The sequence below is a fragment of the Pongo abelii genome, chromosome 13 (assembly GCF_028885655.2).
Source record: "Pongo abelii isolate AG06213 chromosome 13, NHGRI_mPonAbe1-v2.0_pri, whole genome shotgun sequence".
Taxonomy (NCBI): domain Eukaryota; kingdom Metazoa; phylum Chordata; class Mammalia; order Primates; family Hominidae; genus Pongo; species Pongo abelii.
The window spans coordinates 35,071,273-35,081,566 of NC_071998.2; positions in this window are offsets into that span (position 1 = coordinate 35,071,273).

Here is a 10,294-nt window from a genome sequence, read left to right on the forward strand (position 1 = left end):
GCTGGGGTCATGGCTGTATGTAGTCTTCTGTGTGTATGTAGTGGAATGATGGCAGGGAGCAAATGTTTTGGCGGTGTAGGGGCTATTAAACCCCAGGCTATGATGTACTCATGTACTCAAGAAGTAGCTCCATTCCCAACATGGTTTTGTCTCATAGCAGTTTTGGTCCCAGGGAGTTGGGTGGTAGTGGTGGGAGGACTCGGTGTGTGTTTCTTCTCTGGATCAGTGAAACTGCATGGACTTCAGGCAGGTCCCTGAATCCATTGTGAGAATTGTGGGACTTGTCTGTAACTAGGATTACAGGTGTCTCCAGTGCTAATGGCAACTGCTAGAAATCTCTAGCTTACCTTTTCTCTCTAATGGGGAGTCCCTCTTGGCTCCAAGCAGATCTTATTTAGGTGTTTTGCTTCCCTGTCTATGCTGTCACACTAACTTGCTCATAAACACAACTTGAACAACATCTATAATGCTTAAACCTAATTATTTTAACATCTGTAATTCTTAAACATAATTATTTTGTTCCCTAACCTAGGAAGCATTACGTTTTTAAAATTTTTTTTCAAGACAGAATTTAAAATTCTTAAGTTGGTGAAGAAAATTCACCTTACTTGGAAGTCACTGGGCTATTACCATTATCACATTATGTCTGTTGAAAGAATAGAGTTTGGCTATATGAATAAAATAACAAAATGACATATTTACCTACTGAATCATTCATAGAAATCGTATGTACTTCATATGATGTAAAAGAAAATTTCTGGCCAGGTGCGGTGGCTGACGCCTGTAATCCCAGCACTTTGGGAGGCCAAGGCAGGCGGATCACGAGGTCAGGATATCGAGACCATCCTGGCTAACGCAGTGAAACTCCGTCTTTACTAAAAAACAAACAAACAAAAGAAAATTAGCCAGAAGTGGTGGTGGACGCCTGTAGTCCCAGCTACTTGGGAGGCTGAGGCAGGGAATGGCATGAACCGGGGGCAGAGCTTGCAGTGAGCCAAGATAGCACCACTGCACTCCAGCCTGGCAGACAGAACAAGACTCCATCTCAAGAAAAAAAAAGAAAATTTCTTTTGGAAAATGTGTTAGAAAAATGGTTCTGAAATATTTTGGTGTCAGAATACTTTTAGGCTCTCAAAAGTTATTGAAAGATTTTTTTGGCTGGGTGCAGTAGCTCATGCCTATAGTCTCAGCACTTTGGGAGGCCAAGGTGGGTGAATAACTTGAGGCTAGGAGTTCAAGACAAGCCTAGGCATCATGGTGAGACCACATCGCTACAAAAAATACAGAAAAATTAGCCAGGCATGGTGGCACATTCTTATAATCCCAAATACTTGGGAGGCTGAGGTGGGAGGATTGCTTGAGCCTGGGAGGTCGCAGCTGCAGTGAGCTACAATCATGACACTGCACTCCAGCCTGAGTTGTAGAGCAAGACTCAGTCTCAAAAAAAGTAAAAAAATAAAAAACCCCAGCAAAACTCAGCTTTTTTTTATGTTTATATCTATTAATTTTAGAAATGTCAACCTATATGTATTTAAGTAATATAGTTGTTAATTCATTTAAAAAATAATAAATTCAATTTTAACATAAACAACATTTTTGTGAAATTTAACTATAATTTTTCAAAACAAAAAGTAAAAGAAGAGTGACACTGTTTATATTTTGTAAAGATCTAGAAAATGGCTTATACTACATCTGAGCTTCATGCCTGTTTTTATATTCAGTCTGTTTTGATATATTATTTTGGTCAAAGAATATCACTAGAATCTGACCTCAATATGTACGTAATTGGAAAAGAGAGATGTATTGTAATAATCTTTTTAGATAGTTGAGAATATTCCTCTTTCATACTGCATTAACTCATTGTTAGTAGTTTTTTAAAGGTTAGAGGTAATATGGACTCTAAAACAATATAGATTATTAATAAGTTTTTGTGCTCTTAACATTTGTAAGGAAGTGAAATTCTAATAGATAAATAATGCCAGTATTATCATGAAAATAATTTTTACCTAATGAATACTCTGAAAGAACTTTGAGAACAACTATGTAGAAAATAAGAAATAAACTGATGCATTCAATAATATCAATTTCAAAAATTTATTATGATGATGCATATAAAATGCTTGGCAAAGTGCTTGACTATTGTAAACTCTCAGTAAATGCTGGCAATTACTGCTATCAGTGGATTGTTAACATGTGTTAACAATCAGTAAATAATTGAACCAGTAAATTGAAAATTAAGAATGCAAATTAGATAATCTTATGTATATAACATATAATTTTAGAAAAGATCTTCAACTTCTTTGCTAAGAACACTGAGCTTCAGGTCACCTTTCTGGGTACTATTGTGCCCATAGCATCCTTAGAGTCCAGAGTATGATTGAATTATAACAATAAAAAAGACACAGTGGGATAAAAACCTGAGTAGAAACAAACAAAGCAAAATACCTTTACGCAGTCATAAAAAGAAAGAAACTAAGATTAAAAAAAACCCCTCAACTGAAATGATTGCAGTGAAACTGAGTTGAACAGTGTTTGCCTTGTTTGAAAAAAACATGTTTCTATCTTTTCATTACCACATGCATTGAATGGTCCCATGTGATTAACAAAATCATCTTGAAACACTGGCATGTGTTGGCCACAGATGAAAAATTAAATGGCATCTTTAAATTTCTGTCCCTCATCTCATTTAAGACAGAATGTTTTTGCACTTGGACTCTAGTCTGTCTAATCAGGCAGTGCATTTCCTATCACATCTAACACCTGGCCAACTCCTGGATGCCAACTGTGCCCAGTGCAATGATATATCTAGAAGTAATTATTTCTATCATCCGAATAAGGGAAGAGGATGTAAGATTCATCACATGCTTACTTTGTACGTGAACTTCCTTTTTTCATTTTAAATGCATGTATAGGTTGTCCAGTGTGTACTCACCCAAGTCCATAAAAGAGAAATTTCAAAAAAATTGAAATTGGGATGAGAAGTATCAGACAAGAAAAATACTCTCGCCAGCTACTCAATCTTTTTTTCCAAAGCAAATATACACATAAACCACTGATACTGGCATTTTTTCTAAGTGAATGAGGTTAAAGGACACTTATATTCATGCAATAATGGTTTTCCATATTCCTATGTTTTAAATGTGGCAGCTTTCTCAGGATAAAATGTCCTATGAACAAGAAGCTACTAATGATACTGCTTATTATGAAATTTCATCTGATTTTAGGATGCTTGTGTAGGTGTGTGTGTGTGAATTCTCGCTCTCTCTCTCTAATATATACATTATAGTAAGATAGGTAAATAAATAAATTGATATAGATATAATATTTTTGGAATTGATAAAATTGTACGAACTTAAATCCTCCTCACTGATTTTACAATGTTCAAATGTCTTTCTTTTTACTAAACCTTTTGTGTTACAGATATCGATTAAATCATCTCCTCTCCCAGGACCGCTGGGTATTTAAATTACGATGTCTTTAGAGTCTTGTTCTGGCATTCAGTCAATGCATGCAAGAGAATACATTGTATCATGTTTAGCAGACTAAGCTCTCAGAGGAAAGGATTAGTGAATAGTTACTGAGTATGTTTTAACAGCAGATTTTTCCTGTAATATCTATGTCTATTCTTGGAATATAACCAGATATGTTCAAAATACTCATGCAAAAAGAAGGAAAGAATGTCCTAAATAAAGTGTATTTATCTGATCTGCATTTTTCAAAGACCTAATCCTTCCCTGCTTTCACATTTTTGTTTTTATATTTTAATTGGAGTTTTGCATAATTTAAAAGTGTGATGGATAATCAATACAAATATCAATTCAGCACTAAATCCATGCATAAGATCACTAAGGTTTTTCTTGGCAAAATGAAGCAGAAAGCTAGCTCAGTATCTCCAATTAAGGTAACCTATTAAAACACTTTTTTTTTGGAGACTAAGTCTCACTCTGTCGTCCAGGCTGGAGTCCAGTGGCGCAATCTCGGCTCCCTGCAACCTCTGCTTCATGGGTTCAAGCAATTCTCCTGCCTCAGAACTGGGATTACAGGCGCATGCCACCACACTGGCTAATTTTTTGTATTTTTAGTAGAGATGAGGTTTCACTACGTTGGCCAGGCTGGTCTCCAACTTCTGACCTCGTGATCCGCTGGCCGTGGCTTCCCAAAGTACTGGGATTACAGGCATGAGCCACTGCACCTAGACTAAAAAACCCTTCTTTTTATTTTATTTTTTTCTTTTGAGGCGGAGTTTCGCTCCTGTTGCCCAGGAAGGAGTGCAATGGCGCGATCTCGGCTCACCGCAACCTCCGCCTCCCAGGTTCAAGCGATTTTTCTGCCTGAGCCTCCCAAGTAGCTGAGATTACAGGCATGCACCACCGCACCCGGCTAATTTTGAATTTTTCGTAGAGACAGGGTTTCTCCAGGTTGGTCAGGCTGGTCGTGAACTCCCGACCTTAGGTGATCTGCCTGCCTCGGCCTCCCAAAATTCTGGGATTACAGGCGTGAGCCACCTTACCCGGCTCTCTAAAACACCTGTTAATGATATATAACAAAATACAAATTTACAATATATGAAGAAAATCAGGGGAGGAACAACTACAGAGTCTTATTTGAAATTAAAAACCAACAATTTTATTGTTTTCACTCCTGAATTTAAAAATTAACATAAATGAATGAAAAAAGTAACAATTTCACACAGTAATATTACGTTTTATGGACTCAAACAAATAGAAATTCCAGTAAAGAAAATACCAGTGTCTTGTAGCCTCCACCATATTCCGTTTCTAAACTAGTATCCTCTGAATCCTTTAGCTTTAGAGCCACTCATTCAAAAATACTCTCATCTTGGTACATATTTAAAGAAAGTGGCCGCCTGTGTTTGGCAGACATATAAGAGGGGCATTCGGTTGTTAACACATAGGGAGAGGCCATTTTGACATTCGCTTTTATCTTCTCTTACCATAAGAATTCTATATTCAGTGACGAGAGAAGGAATTTCATGACAATAAATGTCACCAGCTGATTTTCTTTCTTTCTTTCTTTTGTGAGACAGTCTCACTCGGTTGTAGTGCAGTGGTGCAATCTCCGCTCACCGCAACCTTTGCCTCCTCGGTTCAAGGGATTCTCCTGTCTCAGCCTCCCAAGTAGCTGGGATGATAGGCTGGCTAATTTTTGTATTTTTGGTAGAGTCAGGGTTTCACTATGTTGCTCAGGCCGGTCTCGAACTCCTGACCTCAAGTTGTCTGCCTGTCTTGGCCTTCTGAAGTGCTGGGATTATAGGCGTGAGCCACTGCACCTGGCATGGCTGACTTTCCTCTCAGAATTAACTCATGATATTTGAGTAGTTAGACTAGCATCCAATTTGAAGTAGGTGTCCCTTCTTTTTACATAATACACAGAACACACACACACACACACACACACACACACACACACACACACACATAAAATGAAATTTAATTTTGCTGTTTATAAAATCATGATATAGAAGGAGAATTTGCTTCCAAATATTCTAATATTGTTTGGCTTGGGTACATATCACAAATTCAATGTATCAAAAAAATGTAGTACCTATAGAAATGGAGACCAATGAATGGTTTGCAGAGTTAAGAATGGGATAAGGTGAGAAGAAAATGGGTGTGGTCATAAGAGTGCCACAGGAAGAATTCTTCTGATGTTGGAAGTACTGTTATCTTAACTAAGTGGTGAATATACTAACCTATGTATGTGATAAAATTGCATAGAACTGAAAAAGCATACACATGAATACAAATCAGTACAAGTAAAACTGAAGAAATTTGAACAAGATAAGTGGATTGTATCAAAGTCAATATCCTTGTGGTGATATTATCCTACAGTTTTACAAGATATTATTATTGAAGGAAGCTAGAAAAAGAGTAGACAAACTATCTCTGCATTATTTATCATAACTGCATGTGTTCTTCTATTATCTCAAGCTAAAATGTTTTGTAAAAGCAAAAGGAACAAAGCTGGAGGCATCACAGTATCCAATTTCAAACTATACTACAAGGCTATAGCAACCAACACAGCATGGTACTAGTACAGAAATAGACACATAGACCAATGGAACAGAATAGAGAACTCTGAAATAAGACCGAACACCTATAGCCATCTGATCTTTGACAAACTGGACAAAAACAAACAATGGGGAAAGTATTCCCTATTTAATAAATGATGCTGGGAGAACTGGCTAGCCATATGCAGAAAATTGAAACTGGACCCCTTCCTTAAACCATATGCAAAATTTAACTCAAGATGGATTAAAGAGTTAAATATAAAACCCAAAACTATAAAAATCCTAGAAGAAAATGTAGGCAATACCTTTAGGATATAGGTATAGGCAAAGATATCATGACAAAAATGCCAAAAGCAATTGCAACAAAAGCAAAAATTGACAAATGAGATTTAATTAAACTAGAGAGCTTCTGCACAGCAGAAGAAACATCATCAGAGTGAACAGACAACCTACAGATTTTAGTCTATCCATCTGACAAAGGTCTAATATCCAAAATCTACAAGGAACTTAAACAAGTTTATGAAAAAAAAAAGCAAACAACCCCATTAAAAAGTGGGCAAAGGACATGAACAGACAGTTCTCAAAAGAAGACGTACATGTGACCAACAATCATATGAAAAAAAGCTCAACATCACTAATCATTAGAGAAATGTAAATCAAAACCACAATGAGATACCATCTCATGCCAATCAGAATGGCTATTATTAAAAAGTCAAAAACAACAAATGTGGGCAAGGTTGTGGAGAAAAAGGAACACTTTTACACTGTTGGTGGGAGTGTAAATTAGTTCAACCATTGGAGAACAGAGTGTAGCCATTTCTCAAAGACCTAGACGCAGAAATATAATTTGACCCGCAATCCCATTACTTAGTACACACCCAAAGGAATGTAAATCATTCTGTTAAGATACATGCGCACATATGTTTATTGCAGCATTATTTACAATGCAAAGTCATTGCATCAACCTGAATGCCCCATCAATGATAGACTGGATAAAGAAAAAGTGTACATATACACTGTGGAATACAATGCAGCCATAAAAAAGAATGAGAGCATGTCTGTTGCAGTGACATGGATGGAGGCAGAAGCCATTATAGTCAGCGAACTAATGCAGGAACAGAAAACCAAACACAGTGTGTTATCACTTATAAGGGGGAGCTGGCTGATGGGAACACATGGTCACATGGGGGACAGAAAACAACACACACTGGACACCTGTGGGACGATGGGAGGCTGGGGAGCATCAGGAAGAATAGCTAATGGATGCTGGGCTTAATACATGGGTGATGGGATGATCTGTGCAGTAAACCACCATGGCACATGTTTACCTGTGTAGCCAACCTGCACATCCTGCACATGTGCCCCTGGACGTAAAAGTTGATAAATAAATAACATTTTTAAATGATTAAAAAATAGTTTAGTGGCATTCTAATTTCTAGTCAAGGATGTAATTACCTTAAAAGGCCTCACTTCCATCTTTGCAACAACAACAAAAAACCTGAATGAACTGAAAATCAGCAATTCCTCTAGGATTCTTTAGAGAAATGTGAAATCACAGAGCAATCTATTGCCCCTCAAATTGGAGAGACAGACAGGAAGTTAAAGGGAATCATAGCTTATTGGGGTAAAGGGTGAGGAACAGAAACAATTGCTGGAGCCAGCGCAGGATTAAGAAAACTTAAACTTGTATTGAATTGCTGGGAGATAAAGGTAGATAAGCTTGAGAGTTAAAACTCCAAGGAGACTCAGTCATAGGAAGGCCTCCACACTTTTCTGAAGCTTACTTCTAGGAGCTCTACCACGTTCTCACGGTGAAAATCAGAAAAACAAAAAACAAACCCCTAGTATTTCCAGCAGAGGAATGGGAAAAGTAGCCATTTAAAAATGTTTAGAATATTCTGTTCTCCTTAACAAAACCTGCCCACAGGGAAACTATTTTACCAGAGCCTAACTGACTGGTGTTTTACCAGAACCTAAGCAAACTGTATGAAGGGAAATATACAACTCTTGCCCACTCTCGTCTTCTACATGGCAAAAAGGAAATGCCCAGCTCCAGTTAGGTGAGGCCAAAAGGCCTCACCTTCACAGAAAAATAAAAGAAAGTAAAAGTGAGAAGCCTTTGTGAAGGTCACAGCCCAAGGACACAGGCTCAGTAAAAGAAAGAGACCTAATCATAATTTTACAGAACATTTTTTCTCCCCCAACACCCTATCATTACTTCAATGGAGCTCCTAGAAAATAATACGATAATACAAATGAAGGAAGTGAAAATGTCAAACATCATGTAAGAGTCACTAGGGAAAACTACAACAAAAAGGACAAAAACAAGAGCATCACAGAAAATTAGCCCTGACACCATGCCTACAGCAAACAGTAAATACAAGCTAACTCCTAACTGAATAAACATACACATTCACACTAAAGGCATATATACCTAAGTTTCTTTTACTTGCTAGCTTATGGCCAGCTTTCAATGAGTAATTACAAGGCATATGTGTATTTTAAGAACAGTGTTTGAAGGGAAAAATTAAGCATCAGAACGAGATTCAGATGTGGCAGTCATGTTGGAACTATCAGAATGGGAATTTAAAACAACTCTGATTAATATGCAAAGGGCAATATTGGAAAAAGTAGAAACAATCTAACAATATGAAAGAACATACGGAAACTGAAAGAAGATATATAAAAACCCCAAGAAAGAATCAAAAGAAAATGCTAGAAATAAAAGTTATTGTACCAGAAATTTGAAGGAATCATCAATAGACTGGATATGACTACGAAAGAATCAATAAGCTTGAGCAAATGTCAATAGAAACTGTGATAACTGAAATACAAAGAGAAAAAAGGATAAAACAAAATATTTCAAAACTGTGGGACAACAACAAAAGTTATATGTGTAATTGGAATACCAGAAGTAGAAGAAAGAGATAAAGAAATAGAGGAAATGTTTGAAGTTATAGTCATAGGGCACAGAATTTTCTGAAATGAATGAGAGAATACCAAGTAGGATAAATATAAAAAGTCTACACTTAGGCATATCATTTTCAAACTAAAGGAAATCAAAGATAAAAAAATGTTTTAAAGAAGTCAGAAGAAATAAAGAGCTTACCTATAGAAAAGCAAAGGTAAACATTCCATCCAATTTTTCGGAAAGCATGCAAGCAAGAAGAGGGTAGAGTGAAATACTTACAGTGTTCAAAGAAAAAGAAAGAAGAAATTACCAACATAGAATTCTGTATCCAGTGAAATTATCCTTCAAAAGTGAAAAAGAAACAAAAACCTTTTCACAAAACAACTGGGGGCATTTGTTTCCAATAGACCTGTCTTGCAAGAAATATTAGAATTCTTCAGAGGGGGAAAAAAATGATATAGGTCAGAATCTCAGATCCATGTTAAGAAATGAAAAACATCAGAGAAGGAATAAGTGAAGGTATAATAGACTCTTTTCTTTTTTGTTTTAATTGATCTAACAGATTACAGATTTTTGTCAAAATAATAATAGCACCATATACTCACTGATTTTGGCTATGAATATGTGAAGTGAAATGGCAGTTATGAAATAAGAAAGGGAAAAAACTAGAGATACTATGTTATAAGATGCTTTCATTACCCATGAAGTAGTATAGTGTTATTTGAAAATGGGTTTAAATTAGTTGCAAATTTATACTGCAGTACTGCAAACTCTAGAGCAATCATTAAAAATAGTAAAAAAGAAATGTAATAGATGTGTTAACAAAGGAGATAGAATTGTAGAAAATGCTTAATTAAAACCAGAGAAGGCAGAAAAAAAGTGTAAAACAAAGAGGCAAACTAACAAACAAAAAAACCCCACAAAGGCAATGACTGGAAAACGCTAACAAATATGGTTATTTATTAATCTAACTATACTATTAATCACTTTAAATGTCAATCATCTAAAAACACCAATAAAAAGAGAGGTTATCAAAGTCAGTCAAAAAACAAGAACCAACTATATGTTGTCTACAAAAAATCTACTTTAAATAAAAGAGACAGATAGTAAAGTGTTGGAGAAAGACATACCAAACTAACACAAATGAAAAGAAATCTAGATTAACTATATTAATTTCAGTAAGTGCAGATTTCAGAGCAAGAAAAATTATCAGAGAAAAAAATGGGGCATTATATAATGATTAAAGGCCAAATTCTTCAAGAAAATATAGCAATCCTTAATGTGCATGCACCTATCACCAAAATATCAAAATATATAAGGCAAAAACTGTAGAACTGCAAAGAGAATTTGAC